Raw genomic sequence first — 18,667 nt, 5'->3', positions numbered from 1 at the left:
TATTAACCACGAATACTTACCTGAATAAATGTGGCATACTAGCAGATAATCTATGTACTTTTTGTTCGAATGAAGCGGAATCGTTAGAACATAATTTTATTCTTCACTTGTTATCACACAAGACAGTTATGGGTAAACTTTAAAAATTGGTTTGAGATCAAAACAGGTACTACCTTGAATTTAGATATATGTGTTATACTACTTGGAGGTCCACACTTAAGTATTTTATTAAATCATTTAATTTTAATAGTGAAACTGTACATTTATAGTTGTAAATATACAAATCATTCTCTAAATTTTATTGAAGTTGTAAATATAATATAAAGTATCACAGAAATATTGAAAGATTCATATTGTCAGAAAAAGAAGACCAGTTCACAAGTAAATGGTCTAATTTACAACTTTAGTCATTTAAAGGCGTTATTTCTCTATTCCTCTTGTTATTGTTTTCAAACCCGTTGTACTTACAAATAACACAAGTTCTAATATACGTATCTTACACCTTTGAAACACCCATCATTTGGATAGAAACTATTCTTTCGTCATGTTTATCCTTGACCCGGTTCTCCAAATAGTGTCGAATGCTTTGTGGAAATCAATGAAACAGAGATAAAGTTTGCTTTCTTTCTGTTCAATGTATTTGTTAATCAGCGTTTTTATGATAAAAAATGTTATCTGTAGTTCTTCTATTCTCTCTAAAGCCAGCTTGGTTATCTGCTATTAGGTTTTCCGATTCAATGTGACGCGTTAATCGTTTATTTAAAGTTACAGTGTCTGGTTACCATATAATAATATCATGCACAAATATGAAATACAATTTCAACTGCACTTTTAAAAAATTCGTGTGTATTCGCTATGAACGGAGAACGTCACAAGAATACGCTCGATTCGTCGCCTGTGCGGCCATTGCTCGGCAAATCACAAAAGACAGCCTGTTGTCAATTTCCGTTAACAGGTGGTTTGCGAATTTGAAATTGTAGGGTTCGTCTCAATAAATGAAATGAGAATTCTTGCGCTGTACAAAGAACGTTCGGTTGAGGATACGTACTATTCTTTTGTTAAAACCAGTTTTGATCTTGACAACGTACTATTGACAATCGTACCTTCCTATTTAAGAATTAATATTTTATAAAGTGTTAGTAGAACTTTCAAAGTTTAGTTTGTATAACACATTGATCATGTATATATTTTTAATAAAATATATTAAAGTAGAAAATGACCGTTTTCACTTTTTAATTTTACGTGTGGTAAAATCGACAAATTCAAATAAATATTATTTCGTTTGGAAAGGGTAAAGTTAGTTTGTTTTGTTTAACGACATCAGTATTAGAGCATATTGATTTAATAATCATCTGCTTTTAAATGTCAAACGTTTGGTAATTTTGACATTTAATCTAAGAGGAAACGGGCGCATGTGCAGGGGGGAGGGTATTGGGGGGTCCCTGCACACGCGTCTTGGAAACCCGCTACATTTTAAAAATATTGTTTTATTATTATAATTTTTTTAGCAAGGGATCATTTATATGTACCATTCCACAGATAGGATATCACATACCATGGCCTTTTATATACCAGTCATGGCGCACTGGATGGAACAATCCCGCCGAATGGGATCGATCCTAGACCGACCGCGCATTTGAAAAAAAACACAAAAAACCCCCACATTTTTAGGTCTAAGTAATGAACAGAAATAACATATAGTCTTCATAAATGTTACGTATATCGAACATACCGCCCTCTTCCTCTACCCCTAGAGCGTTACGTAATTATTAACACCCCCTTACATGTAACGCGTATGCCAACCGCTGGTCACTGTCGAAATTTCAAGGCAATTCGCCCACCGACCCCTGGAAAGGTATTGTACCATACCTCTATGGATATAAATATATTTTGGAGGTATGAGACGACCCCTCGGTCATGACAGTTAAATTTGTTCAAAATCACGTGAGAAGCTCAGCGCCTGTGCAAATCACGTAAATTCCCAGTTCTACTGGCATCCCGCTGATTGAAGAAAAACAAGCTGGCCATTGGGTTTGCAGTTGACCTAGATACTGTAGATAAGCGAGCATTGCGAAACTATGGCGATGTGGTGGGCCTTTTATGTACCAAACAGAACTGGATCATCTATTCTAAATGCTTAAATAATAAAAATATTCCAGACACTGCAGCTTTAATATGGAGGAGAATATTTTCCCTAGACAGCTTGTAATGGTGATTCCCCTATAGTTGTTTGGGTCTTGATTAGATCCCTTTTTGTGTATTGGTGTGATATAACCAACTGTCCTAGAGGACGGTAGTATCCCATACTGGAATTCTTTGTTGAATAATTTTGCTATGGGTGATTTCATTTCCATATTTTAACATTTCGTTTGTAACTTGGTCTAAGCCACATGCCTTGTTATTTTTCAATGATTGTAGAGCTATTTTAATCTCTTTGATCGTGATACTTTGGTCTAGTACAGGGTGGTTTCCGTTATCAAAAGTTCATCGAAAGAAATGTTTTATTTAACGACGCACTCAACACATTTTATTTACGGTTATATGGCGTCAGACATATGGTTAAGGAACACACAGATTTTTTTAGAGGAAACCCGCTGTCGCCACATAGGCTACTCTTTTACGACAGGCAGCAAGGGATCTTTTATTTGCGCTTCCCACAGGCAGGATAGCACAAACCATGGCCTTTGTTGAACCAGTTATGGATCACTGGTCGGTGCAAGTAGTTTACACCTACCCATTGAGCCTTGCGGAGCACTCACTCAGGGTTTGGAGTCGGTATCTGGATTAAAAAGTCCATGCCTCGACTGGGATCCGAACCCAGTACCTACCAGCCTGTAGACCGACAAAAATTCATCGAGCAATCTAGCATGAGATTCTATATTCATGGTTGTATGTTGGGTAGGTTCAGCATTTATATCTCTAAAATGTTCATGTATATTCTTTCCCATATTTTCTGGCAGGTTGATACTTTTGTTGGTTCTTTCTATTAGGTTATTTATTATTTTTCAATAGGCCTGTGGGTTATTGTTGTGTAGGTTTTTGAGTTTGTCGTACAACATGTTTTTTTCAGATTGTTTGTGTACTTTCTTTGCTTTCTTTAGTTTTTTAAAATTTTATATTGGATGTATTTTCCCCTAATTCTAGTGTTATTAGGTTCCTTAGATAGTGATTTAACAATTTCGAGTGAATTTACGCTTGAGGTTTTGGATGTCTATTGGCATTTAAAAATATTTTTTTTAGCTTTTTTATTTTGTTATTGCAGATGCGAATTGGGACATGATCTAGATGCTGCTCCAATGAGTATGTTGTTGAAGTTGTTTACTGCTGTTTCTATATTTGTGTAGGAGTTATTGATGGGGTCATTAATAAAAGTTTGTATTTTGTATTGTGCTTCATCACCTAGGAGGTTGTTTATATATGCCATCTTGTTTTTTTCAGACAGTTGATATGTTGTATGCATTGGATGAAGTGGAATAGCGTCACTACTGGTATGGGTTATGTTACATTTCAGTATGACAGATAAGGAGCAATGAATAGATTCTTCTGTTAAGTAAGAGATATAAAGACCGACTACATGTTTCATACACATGTAGTTCTGTCACCGGTTAGAACATAGTCAGCTGCGCTGTTTCCCTGGTAGTTGAAGCATGTGCGTTTTCCTAGATAGTCCCCAGGTGTTCGTTCTGTCATCGGTTAGAACATAGTCAACTGCGCTGTTTCCCTGGTAGTTGAAGCATGTGAGTTTTCCTAGATAGTCCCCAGGTGTTCGTTCTGTCATCGGTTAGAACATAGTCAACTGCGCTGTTTCCCTGGTAGTTGAAGCATGTGCGTTTTCTTAGATAGTCCCCAGGTATTCGTTCTGTCATCGGTTAGAACATATTCAGCTGCGCTGTTTCCCTGGTAGTTGAAGCATGTGCGTTTTCTTAGATAGTCCCCAGGTATTCGTTCTGTCATCGGTTAGAACATAGTCAACTGCTCAAAATAGCAAGGGACAATAAAACTCAAAATAAATTTTTTTTATAGGCTACTACTAAAGTTGAGACCACTCGCGAGTCCCCCTCTAAATTTATGTAATTTTGTGTAACAACCGCCCCCACCCACTCCAGCGCGAAGTGATTTTACCAAAATTATAATACATGTATTACTACTACTACTACTACTACTACTACTACTACTACTAATAATAATAATACACAAGTATTATTCTATTACTATTATTACCGGCCTCGGTGGCGTCGTGGCAGGCCATCGGTCTACAGGCTGGTAGGTACTGGGTTCGGATCCCAGTCGAGGCATGGGATTTTTAATCCAGATACTGACTTCAAACTCTGAGTGAGTGCTCCGCAAGGCTCAATGGGTAGGTGTAAACCACATGGTTTGTGCTATCCTGCCTGTGGGAAACGCAAATAAAAGATCCCTTGCTCCTAATCAGAAAGAGTAGCCCATGTAGTGGCGAAAGCGGGTTTCCTCTCAAAATCTGTGTGGTCCTTAACCATATGTCTGACGCCATATAACAGTAAATAAAATGTGTTGAGTGCGTCGTTAAATAAAACATTTCTTTCTTTCTCTCTGTTCATGCACACTATGGCACATAATATTCAAGCACCAGCGGTACTATAAAATGCATATATGTTGTCATGTAGATATATACTGAGAAAATCTGTATTCAGATACACTATTTATCTCCCGTACACATCTCATACAAACGTTACTACCATATGTATATAGTGCACACCTGATATACATGTAACAATATCTGGTGCGACTCATTCTTATCACATATATTCATGCTATTACCACAACATACACGTTTGCACAAAGTGTTTGGCACAAATTATATATATACACACACATATATCTACGTACATATACCCCCCTCCCCCCCCACACACACCCTTTCGAACATACATCCACATACCCATACATACATACATACCCATTTACATACACACACCCATACACACACGCACACACACACACACACACACACATATTTATATATACACACACGTACAGACACAAACATACACATTCATATACTATATAGGCCTACACACACACACACACACACACACACACACACACACATATATATATATATATATATATATATTATAAGTTGTAGAAGCATCACGAGTTTAGGCCTATATGGCTTTTTATGTACCCTCTGTGTGTTCTTTTACCCCGAGCCGAAGAGCACACAGAGGGTACATAAAAAGCCATATACCCCGAGAGATTCTTCTACAACGAATTTATCTTGCCGACATGTTAATCTATATAGCCAAATAATCAAAATAACGCCAGACAATAATTGTTAACAATTTATTAACGGAGCCGTACCACGCGGACGCGAACGAAACCACTTGCCAGTGACGACAAAATAGCTCCATCGATAAACGAGTTTTTAACTTCAAATGTTTGTAATACGAAATTGTCTGAAATAGATATTAATAATAATAATAATAACTTTATTTATTTATAGTCTAATTATTGCTTTAGCATTAACTGGGGTGGCTGGAAACTGTTTGAAATTACAGACGGGGTATAAGAGAATTTGGCTCCGCCTACAGGGGTATAAGGGATTTGTCCAAAGGCAAACAACCAATGAGATTAAAGAATTTTACAAGAATAAGAATAATTTATTTGCATAACACCCGAATATGGGCAGAGCAAAAATAACAATATAATATATATATATATGAACAAACATCTGAATCAACAAATACATATGTAATTTAAGCCTTATTACTAGTGATATTAATATTTAGGTAAAAGCAAATATTGTCAGAAGTGTAGAGCCATAAAAAAACATCAACTATGGCGTTACATATATGAAGGCGAGATAAATACACACACACACACACACACACACACACACACACACACACACATACACTATTGAACCCATGTTAATAACAATCTAAACGTTGGTGCGGACGTAAAGTTTTATGCATACTAGATGGAACTGTATTTCGAAAACAAGGCTATATTTTTATGAGAACTAAATTTGTTTACAGACATAGGCCTACCTAAAATACATGTAGTTTTCAAGACGCGGTTTATTTTCAATGCGTAGTTAATTTTTACTCAAATAACTAGTCAACAAGATTTCAATTCTGGTAGAGGTTATATAGAGGAACGACGCTTCTTTTTCTTACGTCAAACTGGATATAGGCCTAAGTGTGCAATTAGTTGCTGTTTCGTTTCTATTATGATATAGTTTACAGTCTAAATTGATTGCAAGCGCCCGTGAACGTTATTCCTCTTGAACACGTATCAGGAACAGAATAAAGGGGAATAACTAGTCCCTCCTTGATATGCGCGAAACTTCCGTTGCTGTTAAGTCGTGTTTGGATTATTAATATTATCGGTGCAAGTTGTTGTGTGTATATTCAAATCAGTGGACTTTAAGAAATATATATCTTTGTTGTGAAAGTGAATATACCTTTGGAATTCTTCAACTTGGAGGTCAGGTATAGTTCTTTAAAGAAAATAATTAAGACCGAATTGCGCCGGTTTTGTAAAATTACTAATTGGTTGCATTTTCGATTTCATGTGGTGAAGGTAACACTGACTGATTCAGTGATTGTAACAGTGTTTAGGTAAAGACTATACCAAATAAAATACATACAGGAAGGACTTTCCTTTGGCACTGTCAGTAACCCTAACTGTACTTATAAGTATTTATAATGTTCTTTATATGTGACAGTGCCAAAGGAAAGTCCTACCTAAAGGAAATATCAGTACCATCGATGTCCCAAACTCAGAAACTGCGTTGGAAAAATATCCGCCCGGTCCCCCCTTCCCCTAACCCTAACCCTAACCCCAACCCTAGTCCTAACCCCAGCCATAACCCCAACCCTAACCCTAACCCTAACCTTAACCCTAACCCTAACCCTCAACCCTAACTAAAAATAATAATGGAGGGGACCGGGTGGATATTATACCACTGCGTTCACCAAACGACAAAAACACGAATATGATATTTACGGAAATACGATTCTACATTTATTCAGCTACGATATGTGAAACAAAATAGATTGTAATCATTTAACGTAAAAAATCAACGTGGACATAAACAAAATCCATTCAATATATATCGTCAACGTCCCTAACTGCGTTATGCTTCAAATTCCATTCACTTTGTTTTCTTGTGCAGGGTTAGTGCAATCAACATCCGATTTGTTGTCATCGGCATGTCGTTCATTTATGAGGTTTTTCTTCACAGTTCAGGAACATTTTTATTAACAATAAAGTTCAGAAAAGTAAGTATCTAAATACAAAACTTTACAAACCCCTAAAACCATTAATTTTAATAAGTCGTTTTTGTTTATTCCTTAAAATTACCGATATGGGGTCCACATGACTCGTAGAAATTGACTTAAAATGGAGAAAGATGAATTAACATTCGGTGCGTGTCACGTACATGACCTCACATGTGCCAGATCAACAAGGCCAAAGCATTTAATTTTTACAATTTTTAAGACCCCTGTTGTTAGAATTTGTTTTCAATTATTACATTCAATCTGCAAAAGGTATGCTACATTTTTGTGCCTCTATTGTAGTGAATAATATTCATAATCCATTCATAATAATTGTAAATAATTTTGAGTGTATAAATTGTGTTAATTATGAATCAATTCATTAAAAAAATGATATTTTACAAACTGTTCACTGGTATAAACGTAATGCCTATCAGTATTGACATCAAGTTTTAGCGATGTGTGTTGATAAAACGCGGACCGGACCAGAACGCTTGACAAATTGAATTTATCCGTTTAAAAAAATATTTGACTAAGTGTTTGTCAACTGTGCATAGTTAAGAAACATATTTTTTTTCATGTAGTGGCCTTTAAAATGGAAAATGACGAATCGCACATTCGTGTTACGATACTTTTTGCAAACGCATGCGCCTGAACGCAGAACTTTAGAAACGTCACACTCTTTCCTGTTTACCGGAGGGCGTTTCACTTTTGTTTACTAGAATGGATTTGTGTTACATCCACATTGTTGATTTTTTTACGTTAATTGATTGCAATCTATTTTGTTTCACGTATCGTAGCTGAAAATTGTAAAATAATATTTCCGTAAATATCGTATTCGTGTTTTTGTCGTTAGGTGAACGCAGTTTGGGACGTCGATGGTATAATATAGGCCCTATAGTACAGAAAACTGAAGCACCCTCCAGTAAACAGGAAAGAGTGCAACGTTTCTAACTGCGTTCAGGTGCATTTGTTTGCAAAAAGTATCATACCGTACATGTGCAGTTTGTCATTTCCCTTTTTAAGGCCACTACATGAAATAATATATAATATTTATAGATATACATTTCTTAACTATGCACAGTTAACTGAATTTTTCCTTTAAAAAAAAATATTAAAGAAATTTCTTTAATATTTTTTTTTAAAGGAAAAATGCAGTTTGTCAAGCATTCTGGGTCGTTCCGTGTTTTACCAACACCCATCGCTAACACTTGATGTCAATACGTATAGGCATTACGTTCATACCAGTGAATAGTTTGTAAAATATAATTTTCTTAATCCATGATTCTTAATTAACATAATTAATACACTAAAAATTATTTACAATTGTTATGAATGGATTATGAATACTATTTAAGTGAACTACGTACAGTAGAAGCACAAAAATGTAGCATCTTTTGCAGATCGAATATAATAATTGAAAACAAATTTTAACAACAGCTTGGGGCATTAAAAATCATAAAAATTAAATGCTTTGGCCTTGTTGATCTGGCACGTGTGATGTCATGTGACATGCACAAAGTGGTATTTCATCTTTCTCCATTTTAAGTCAATTTCTACGAGTCATGTGGACCCGATATCGGTAATTGTAATTTGTAAGGAATAAACAAAAACGACTTAGTAAAATTAATGGTTTTAAGGGTTTGTAAAGTTTTGTATTTATATACAAGTTTACTTGAACTTTATTGTTAATGAAAATTTTCTAGAACTGTTATTAACAGTGTTAAGAAAAACCTCACAAATGAACGACAAGCAGATGACAACATGCACGAACCGTGCATGGGAAAAAAACTGAACAGAGTTGGAAGCATAACACAGTTAGGATGTTGACGATACTACAACCCCACAGGCACTTAACTGACACAGATTAGTATACATGAATAAAATTCAAAATGTGTTGTATGTCGGTAAATTTGAAATATTTCCGCAACATTTTGCTTATGCTCTTTTCAAGCATAACACATTTATTGCCACTTGATGTGTATTTACATATATATATATACACCTCGTCATAAATATCGCACCACCCAATTTTGTTCACTAAGTAAAACTGGATCTTCAGCCTCATAAAAATGGTGCTTAGAAAAGCACATTAAACTGTTTATATGGCCTCATGTGAGCGTTCAGTCAGAAAATTTACAACACAAGACCGAATTTGAGCACTAAATGAGGGTTTAATTGTAGCAAAGTAAAGTTCACTAAAATCACCGTAAAATACGGTGAAATAAGTATGGCTGCCGGGGTCGTTACAACAGACACACAACACAGTTCACATTTCATTAATGTCAAACACACTAGCAAGGTCCACAATGACTGGCTAACTCAGTATCTGGTGTAACTGCCTCGCACTTGGATAACATGTTCTACACGCCTTCTCATGCTTGTCACCAGACGTCTGATGCTCTGTTGAGGGATCTGCTGCCACTCATCATGCAATGCATGGGTCAATTCCTGAAGGTTCTGAACTGGAGGATCCCTTGCTCTCACCCTACGTCCCAAAATGTCCCACAAATGCTCAATAGGATTTAGGTCTGGACTTCTGGCAGGCCATGGTAGTGTCTCAATGGCGTTGTGTTGGAGATGCTGAACAACAGCTCGAGCACAATGTGGTCTGGCATTATCGTCCATGAAGACTGGACGTGTGGCGAGAGCATGGTTATCGAAATGAGGCACAACAGCACCGTCCAGGATCAAGTTCTGGTACATCTGTCCATTCAGTGTTCCGGGAACTGTGATGAGGTCAAGTTTACAATCATAGGAACAACACCCCCACACCATGACGGATCCACCCCCAAATGGAACCTCAGCTTGAATGTTCCTCTGATCATATGCTGTGCCTCTCTGCCTCCAAACTCGTGCCCTCCCATCTGTATGATGCAGCAAAAATCTGCTTTCATCGGACCAGTGGATCCTTCTCCATGTCCTCAGGTTCCAGCGATTACGTGCTTGGCACCAGGCTAAACGGGCATGGCGGTGCTGATTTGTGAGGAGTGGACGTCTGATTGGTCGTCTTGCTCTCAATCCTGCAGAATTTAGGCGTCGTCTGATGGTGCTGATGGACACTCTGTTGTATGGATGCCATCCATGTCGCAGCTGTGTACAAGTAGACTTTGGGCTTCGTCTGGCTTGGCGTACGAGAGCACGGTCTTCCCTGTCATTGGTTTTTCTGGGACGTCCAGACCTCGGTGCATCCTTCACTTCACCGGAAGCAGTATGTTTACGTATTAGCCTGCTGATGACAGTGTGATTAATGTTCAATTGTGTTCCAATAGCATGACATGACATACCAGTCTGGTGCATACCAATAATTCGCCATCTTTGGTTCAGAGGCACTGTACGCTTGGGCATTTCACTGGTTGGTCAAAATAAAGCTTAATTTATGCCTAAAATCAAATTTTAGCTGTGTCTGCCAACATAACATACACCAAAAGAGGCTATGTGCATACTGCATTGTTAGCAAACCGACCCCCGGATCAATCATGCTCGACTGAGCATGCACGTGCAGCTCGGAACAGGGTGTGTTTGTGATATTATGTTCACAGATGTTGTAGTATATTAAATATATACTTGTAGTTTAAAAAACCGCAACTTATATTTTCTAATTTTACTTTAAAATGTGTGGTGCGATATTTATGACGAGGTGTATATATACCAAAAAATTTGATCCCTACTATATGTATATACAAAAGATACAAGGTCCGTCACTCGCCATTTTATCTTTTATAAATATTGTAGGGATCGAAATTTTTGGTATATATGTAAATTTTATACACATTAAGTGGCAATAAATTTGTCATACATGTTTGAAGAGAGTATAGGTATGAGCAAAATATTGTGGAAACTATCAAGTTTACCAATATACAGCATTTAAAAAAATTATTCATTTATACTAATCTGTGTCAAGTGCCTGTGTACAACCCCTACCTCAAAGTATTAACTGCAGAAAATGGTACCTTTCATGGCTCAGTTTCGGTATAACCAGATGTTTTTACAACACCCCTAGTTTCACACAAAATTTGAGTACTTTTTTTTTTACAGATATCCCATAATGTTCCAAGCACAAGGCTACTTGACACAGCGGTACTAGATGAAATAAAATTGCATACATTTTTAGCCCAGATGAAACTAATTTTTTTCACAGGACTTGTGGTGTTGACTTCTCTATCAAAAGTTCAGTGTACCTCGCACTTTGACCCATGCAGACAGAAGTTATTTGGTTTAGTGCTACCTTTAGGCTTAGCGTAGCGTTGGGAGACTTGTTTTGGTGGGTATATAAGCATTCATTTCTAAAGTTTTGAGTGTTTATAAACAGACAATTGTTATGGGCGATTTCATAGTATTAATTTTATTGTGGATGGAATATTCAGACTTGCATGAAACTAAGGTCGACGACGGACACTTTTCGCACCCTTGTTTTTGCTTTGTACACAATAAATATAGCATATTTTACTGTAATTTCACTTTAAATCCATATTTAATAAAAGGTGCATTTGTAATGTTCAAACAAAACAAAAATCCAATAGCAATTTTGCATTGGAATTTTTCCAGCATTCTTAAAACGGAAACATTATGTACCCAGTTTGTGGTTATATTGTAAGGAGATGTAAAGTGACTTCATTGGAAAACTAACATCATTCAAATTCAGAATTAGCTGTGTTAATTACAATGCTCCACATTAAATATAAACTGGTCTACTAATCTATAGCTTGACCCTGTCTAAATTCTATAACGAGGCGGATCAGACAACGCTGTTTACAGGTCGGTATGTTTTTATTTTTCATAATTTTGAACAAAATATTTAAGTTTAATTTTTATAAGATGAAAAAAAAAGAGAAGTACCTTTCGTCAACATACATGTAGTTACATGTTCCCTTTGATCATTTCGCTACATACACACAATCATATGCTGTTCGAAAATTAAAGGGACTGTTCTGAGTTTCCGCGCCCCCCCCCCCCCCAACAAAATAAACATATATCCTACGGTACCTTTTCTTTATTTTTTAAACAATATCTTATCTTAAACATGTTTTAAATGTAAAACACTACAAGCATAAAAACATTTGGGATTTCCTATGACTTCATTTTTTCAAATTTCGTTTAGTGGGTGGAAGAAAAATAAATTGCAGTGCATAAAATTTTGCACGAATGATTTTGTCACTCATCTGTAGATTATGCAAAACCAATTGAATATCAACATAAACGGATCGTTTGTGCAAAAGCTGTAATCACTCATAAGAAAATCCAAACAAATGTGTGTTGGCTAATATCAATGTTTTGCGAAATTGCGAACCTAGATGTACGTCATGTGCTTAAAGGTAATGTTCTAACCAGCTTTTTCTCCATCGTTCAAAGTGTCTATTAATAGCAAACGTGATGGCATTCTAGCAACTGTACACATGTAGTGTCAGACAAAATGATTGCTAATATTAACTTTGTGACTGTCAAAGCCTGCCAATACATAGCCTCGTCTTGCCTCATGCGAAGGTACCTCTGTAGCTACTGAGCTACCATTTTGTCTGTCACAAGAGTATGTACCATGTATTACGAACATGCACCTCGGTGCGCGAGATCTCGTGCCACCGTCGCGAGGAAAATCGTGTTCTTATTAGCCTACTATGAAAAGCATTTTACAGAATTTCTAATTTCCAGTGAATCCTAACTGATGTTAATTAATTAAAAAAAAATATATATTGAGGTTTTAAAATGTTTGACAAATATCATCTACAGATCAATATTAAGCCAACATTAAACAAAAAATTCTTCCCTAAAAGAGATCAAAAAGGATTTTGACACAGGTCGATTTTCATAAGTCAGTCAGTTTAGGACAAACAAACCTAATTTTTATTTTTGCCTGATAGCTTTTGAGTTATAGTCCTAGCACACAAAAATAATACATTCCATCAATTTGTGCGATAAATTAAAACCAATAAGAAATACATGTACGTCATATGTACATGTACATGTAATTTAATTAAATGAACTAAAATAATTTTTATGACATCATCTTCTGCAATTCATAAATGCTGCAAGTCCTTATGTAATTAACATTTTACAAAGGGATTTACATGCAGCTACTACCTGGAGGTGTTGCTATTCAATCAGCCTGATCACTTGATGGAGTCCGGCAGTATCAAAAGGATGTGTATTTCTACTTCTGGCACACTTAAAATAATGAATTTACTTTACACATGACCGAGTGCAATGGGAGCAGTTGTCTTAAAGGGACAGTCAACTCAAACAAGAACCATATGTGTTGGAAAGATGCATAGTGGACCACCAACACATACTGACACTTTAACAAATGAGTTAGTAAAAAAACATGATTATTCCTGCTAACTGGGGGCAGCCATTTTGTTTCATTTTTGTGACGTCTGGTGGTATAGCTTGTAGCGAAGTGACATCAGCTGTGTCCAACTCCTCTATGCAGTGTAAACAAATGTTCTAATTTATGACAAGGTACTTCGCTTTCATCAACCTGACTTGTAAAACAACATAAATGACTTGATAATACAGTGGACTCGATCTGCCAAAACCGGCATCGGTCGGGACTGTTGAAATATGCTGGTTTAATTAAACAGATTTCATTCAGAGTTATGGTTCTTGTCAACCTAAACTATCGTTGTTAATTACTATGTTGTTATTAATTAACAGACTACTTCGAAATCAGTTATTCCAAGAAACACATGCATGAATTGTCGAACATTGGACATACTAGTAATTGATACAATAGAACCCCAGCAGTTATTAACTGTTACCAATAATTTTTGCGTAAAACTAATTAAGTACGAGTCGAGATGTGACTGGCCGGACCACCAAAAAGGACCAGACTTGAAATTTCAAAGTGGGACCGTACTGACGGCTTCCATTACAAATGGATAAAATTTTTTATTAATCCACAAAGTATTAAAAATATGATCGGTCTGGATATGGGTAGTGTTTTGGCCTATGCCTGCTGGTGCAATAACGTGTTCAGGTTTTGAAACTTTGCATTTGTTACGGGTTTCCTGTTGCCGGATATGTTGTCCTTGTATAGTTGCCGGTATAGTGCTCACTAGAGCTGGACGGTATACCGTATATACCGTTCGGTATCGGTATTATGTCAATACCGATTTACCGTACCGAACAAATTTCAAAATACCGAAATTTCGGTATTGAAAAATATTTCTCGGAAAGTACTAATAATATATCTGACGAATGAAAACTGGGTTGGCATAAATCAGACGAGAGCCTTGTGTATGGAGTTTAATTGTATTTAGATGAAATTTGCGGGTGAGCCATAACACAGGCATGCATTTAAAGCCGAGTATACCGAAAATAGCGCTGGATATCGGTATCGTGTCAATACCGAATACCGTACCGATACCGAAGTAAATCAACCCAAAATTACCGATATCGATACCGAACCTCAAATTTCAATACCGCCCAGCTCTAGTGCTCACTAAATATTAGTATGTCAGAGACCGTCTGTCTGCCGATCTTGTATTTATCTGCTAAATCCTTGTGCCTTAACACAGGATTTGATTTAAATTCTTCAATTAACTCGACTTTTGTTTTTAAGGATAATTCAATGCGCTTTCGTTGTTTTCGGTCGTTCAGCCATGATAAAAGCATGAATAAAAGTGAAACACTTTAGCATTCATATTTATGCACATTATTTTTTTGACAGTCTCAACGCAACACAATTTTAAAACTTATACCACTTGCGTATGTACACACACTGACACTAATCTGGTTGATCTAACGGTGTAAGTAATGACAAGAGCAGTGCTCTAATGCCTTAATTGTCCCTTTTAACTGTGAAATTTTAAACAGCAACATTTTTTATGCGTGAAATCTCAAATTTGATGTTCAGTGACAAGAAGGTGAATTTTGCTGACACATCAAAATAATTTTGAAAATGCTTGATATGGCAAAATAATATGAATTATTACCCCAGCGGTCACTTATAACAGGGAAAATATTTTCCATATTTTCTCAGTGAGAAATATTCTGTACTAGTATTGGTCTAACGAACAATACTATTGGACAATTTGATGCTGACAAACCAATGACCTTGTCAGTACTAAATATGATGTCATCACGATTTGGCAAACACACAAAATGACGTCATGTAGTTAAAAGAGTTTGCGTTTATGGCTCTCTGTTTTTGGTGTTAAATTCATTTAAGAATTGACCGCAATTATTTTTTGGTTCATTCAAGTGTGAACCAAAAAAACGATGTGAAAAACACTGTATTACTCCACGTAGCGGGTCATACAAAAAGTGTGCACATCGTTTTTTCGGTTCATATTTGCATGAACCAAAAAATAATTGTGGTCAAATCATATAATTAAATTTATATGCATACTTTAACAATACATAACTGAATTAATTTTGTTTAGTTTTAAATACGCTTGTAGTATTGTTTCTGTAAACTTCATTGATATTTACATCACGTAAGAATGCAAACGTTCATTCACTATTATTTGAATCGGGTGATTTTTTGTAAATGACATCATTTGGTAAATGACGTAATTTTGATAAGCATTTTTACGGATCATTTAGTTAAATTGGAAGGAATTGTCCTATTCGTGTTTAGTTTATATTTTAAGAAAGTGAATGAAGGAAACGTATGTGTCTAACATTTATGCTGTCGGTGGAACCGTTTAATTTTCGCCAACAGCTGTAGAACATTGCTTACAAGGCATGAAGGTTCCTACATGATTTCTTTGGCCACCGACGAAGTCTCATTTCATGATTAGAGAAGGTTTTTTATATTAGATCCATGTCTACTCTGCTATAGCATTTTCCATTAATTTATCGTATACATTTTTTGTAGCTTTCACGTGTGTTTTCTTCAAAATATCTAAATATGATTGCCAGAATAATCCGGCTTGTTGCACAAAAGTAGTGCGAGTCAGTGGGGAGAGGGGTGGTAGGCGCGGCTTAATTTGTGAAAAAGTAAGTACCTTTGGACCAATCAGATTGCCATAAAGTGTTAGATGCAAAGAAAATTTAATTATAACAAAATGTCATTTTAATGCAATTCATTATTGATTTTGTAGCAGAATAAAAAGAACTTTTGTTTTAGAAAATTATCTATGAACATGATTAAATTACAAAGCTAAAGCAATTCTCAGAACATTGCGTAAAGTGGTTTACATTGTTTCTATACAGGTTGGCCTTCATATATGTGCGTAAAAAATAAAGGCTTTTAGAGTTAACAAATTTATGTCCCTCGTGAAATGATTTTCATTTGTCATTCGCTAAAGCTGGTGACAATTGAAAATTATTTCACTTGGAATACAAATTTTGACAATAACTGGTAACTCATTTATTATCCTCTATTTACCAAATACAGCCAAAACATCCCAAATTAGGTGCACAGGTCAAATTTACCACTGTGACAGATAATTGCTAATGCATGGTGCTCATGACTAAATGACTTATTATTTGTTTTTAAAATTAAGTGAAAACATTCCATCACAAACTCAACTCCCATATTTGATTGATGGCTAATACAGTATAATGGGGCATATGTTTTCATTAGAAACTGACATTAACATAGGTAAAAAAGTATCAGTACCATTACAAAATGTTGGAGCTGCATGACTTTGTAAAAACAATGTCACACTTACATGCAAAATCTGTTAGACAAATTAAACTACAGTGTATTACTATTTCATGAATTTTACAAAACTTTTGTTGGGTTATAATAAAAATAGATGTTAATGATTTAAATACAAAAATAACAAAATAGGGCCAGAGCAACCCTCCACCCAGCATTATTGTATTCATATGGAAAAGTAAAATAAAACCTAATAGTATTGAAATTAAAAAGAAAATAATTTTTATAATGCAGTTAGATACAAAAAAAGACTATGATATAATACTTAAATAATATTAAGTTGTAAATGACTGGATTAAAATAAGATATAAAGGATGATGTTGTATAGCCTACATGCATGTGCATCATTTTTCTTGTTGAGCACTAACCTGTATCAGAGTATACTTTAATGAAATAAAATTAACTTGAATAAGCTTTTTCTCCTCATTTTATGAAGTTTTTTTCAGTTTCCTCCTCAATACTTAAAACTACATTCCCTGGAATATTTTTATTATTTATAAGCATATAGAACAGAAAATCCAATTACGTTTGGTGCATATATGATGCCGCACTCCGCATTGGTTTCACTACGCTGGCTTATCCAGGTCAAAAACAAAGCCAGTATTTCGAAAGTGGGACACTTTTGATGGGCTCCTACCGATCTCAGTTTTCATTGGCTTATCACAAGTGTGGAGTTCCCCAACGAGATTACGTGAGATTTCGCAATTTTTGAACAAATTTAACTGTCTTGATTGAGTGGTCGTCTCATATCTCCATAGAGGTATGGTATAACGCCTTTCCAGGGGTCAGTGGGTGGGGGATTTGCCTTGAAATTTTCACAGTGGCCAGCTGTTGGCATATGCGTTACATGTAAGGGGGTGTTACTAATTACTTAACGTTCTAGGGGTAGAGGAAGAGGGTACTGTGTTCGATTTATATAACATTTTTCAAGACTATATGTTATTTTTATTCATTACTTACACCTAAAAAGGTGTTTTTTGGAAATGCGTGGTCAGTCTAGGATCGATCCCCATCCGGCAGGTATACAAAAAGACCATATGGTCTGTGGGATGGTACATATAAACGATCCCTTGCTAAAAAAAAATGTAGCGGGTTTCCAAGGCGCGTGTGCAGGGATTTCAGTGGGGTTGGGGTTATAGACTGTGTTGAGCGAAGTTTATATAGGACCATGCTCCCCCAGAAAATACATTTCAATTTTTTTTAAGCTTGGGCAAGTAAGAGTTTCGACCTCCAATACCCCCCCCCCCCCCCCCCCCCCCCCCTGCACATGCATCCGATTCCTTTCTAAGATTATATGTCAAAATTACCAAATGTTAGCCATCCAACAGCAGATGGAAGGAAGGATAGGATATGTTTTATTTAACGATGCACTCAACACATTTTATTTACGGTTGGATGGTGTCGGATGATTATTAAATCAATATGCTCTAACTTTGATGTCGTTAAACCCCCCCCCCTAACTTTACCCTTTCCAAACGAAAGAATATTTATTTGAATTTGTCGATTATAACACGTAAAATTAAAAAGTGAAAACGTTCATTGTCTACTTTAGTATATTTTATTTTAAAAATATATACATGATTAATGTGTTACTAGTATACAAACTAAACTTTGAAAGTTCTACTAACACTTTATAAAATATCAATTCTGAAATAGGAAGGTACGATTGTTGATAATACGTTGTCAAGATCAAACCGGTTTTAACTAAAGACTCTAGTACCGTATCCTCAACTGAACATTCTTCGTACAGCGCAAGATTTCTCTTTTAATTTTTTGAGACGAACCCTACAATTTGAAA

At 35.8% G+C, this 18,667-nt stretch overlaps 1 protein-coding gene across 3 annotated transcripts in view; it reads left to right on the top strand.

Moving 5' to 3' along the window:
• Positions 1 to 6,307: 6,307 nt before the first annotated feature.
• Positions 6,308 to 18,667, top strand: part of LOC121383202 — a 62,846-nt gene continuing 50,486 nt past the window's right edge. The window contains exon 1 of one of the 3 annotated variants that reach the window (XM_041513075.1): positions 6,308 to 6,468. The gene's annotated coding sequence lies outside the window, so the exon portion shown is untranslated. Of the gene's footprint in view, positions 6,474 to 18,667 lie in introns of all 3 variants that reach the window. The other 2 variants (XM_041513076.1, XM_041513074.1) reach the window with 2 other exon arrangements.

Source organism: Gigantopelta aegis, chromosome 10 (genome assembly GCF_016097555.1).
Source record: "Gigantopelta aegis isolate Gae_Host chromosome 10, Gae_host_genome, whole genome shotgun sequence".
In the NCBI taxonomy this organism is placed as follows: Eukaryota; Metazoa; Mollusca; class Gastropoda; order Neomphalida; family Peltospiridae; genus Gigantopelta; species Gigantopelta aegis.
This window is presented reverse-complemented; position numbering and strand designations above follow the sequence as displayed.